Source organism: Octopus bimaculoides, chromosome 27 (assembly GCF_001194135.2).
Source record: "Octopus bimaculoides isolate UCB-OBI-ISO-001 chromosome 27, ASM119413v2, whole genome shotgun sequence".
In the NCBI taxonomy this organism is placed as follows: Eukaryota; Metazoa; Mollusca; class Cephalopoda; order Octopoda; family Octopodidae; genus Octopus; species Octopus bimaculoides.
In genome coordinates, this window is record NC_069007.1 from 8,657,748 (window position 1) to 8,659,024 (window position 1,277).

Sequence of the window (1,277 nt, forward strand, 5' to 3'; positions counted from 1 at the left end):
TAAAAAAAAAAAAAAAGGAAAAATGACGTTAGTCAAATTAAATATTTTTGTTTTCAGAACACTCCAAAAATATAATAGTGCAAACAGATGTTTTGGATAAAAGATTCAAACTTACCGCCAGGCTGTTCCAAGAATTATGGCTAATTATAGCAGTTCTTGAGAACTGCTCTAGTTCCGGTCAGAACCAGCTAACAAAGAGATAGAGAAGTGGGGGCCATGCTATTATCAGAAAGCATTACTTCCTATGATAAATTTGTGGAATCACTGACAGAGAGTGGAAGGGGTACAAAATATATATGCTGGTCTTAGCATATCTTTTGACAGGTCACTAAGAGAGAGAGAGAGAGGGGGTGGGGAGGAAAGAAGGACAAACTAACATAGATAGGGAGTTAGAGAGTGTCTATATGCTGGATTCTCATTGCATACCCTTCTCAAAGCTTTTCCTAGTCACTGAGAGAGGGGATGGGGAGATCGGTCCTAGCATATCATTTGACAGGTCACTAAGAGAGAGAGAGAGAGAAGGAAGGAAGGACAAACTAACATAGATAGGGAGTTAGGGAGTGTCTATATGCTGGATTCTCAAAGCTTTTACTAGTCACTGAGAGAGGGGAAGGGGAGACAGCATATTTCGAAAACTGGACAGATTATTTTTTGCAAGAAAGTAACTATTTTATCTAATTTTCTGATTATATAACAAGACATGCGGCGCATAGCTTGCATGGCTGAGACTGCACGCCACTGGTATGTATATAGGTATGCATATATGGGTACAGGACGACACAAAACTCAAACAACATGAAATATGAAAATAACATTGGGTACACAAAGAATGAGAAAAACAAATGGAAAACAAGACAAGTAACATAAAAAGCGACCCTTCATCAGTTTTCAGCTGTCCTTCTACTCCTTATTTCAAGCAATGAACATTATTTTCGTATTTCATGTTGTTTACATTTTATGATGTCCTGTACCCATATATGCATACCTATATACATACATATGTATGTATATAGGTATGTGTGTTGGTTCCGGGTTCAGTCCCACTGCGTGGCACCTTGGGCAAGTATCTTCTACTATAGTCTTGGGCTGAACAAAGCCTTGTGAATGGATTTGGTCAATGGAAACTGAAAGAAGCCAGTCGTATATATGCATGTATGTGTATGTGTTTGTTCCCCCAACATCACTTGACAACCGATGCTGGTGTGTCCAGGTCCCTGTAACTTAGCGATTCAGCAAAAGAGACCGACAGAATAAGTACTAGGCTTAGAAAGAATAAG

At 39.0% G+C, this 1,277-nt stretch overlaps 1 protein-coding gene across 1 annotated transcript in view; it reads right to left on the reverse strand.

Annotated features, from left to right (window-relative positions):
- Positions 1-1,277, reverse strand: part of LOC106868916 (deleted in lung and esophageal cancer protein 1) — an 18,504-nt gene that overhangs the window by 8,727 nt on the left and 8,500 nt on the right. The gene's annotated exons all lie outside the window — the stretch shown is intronic.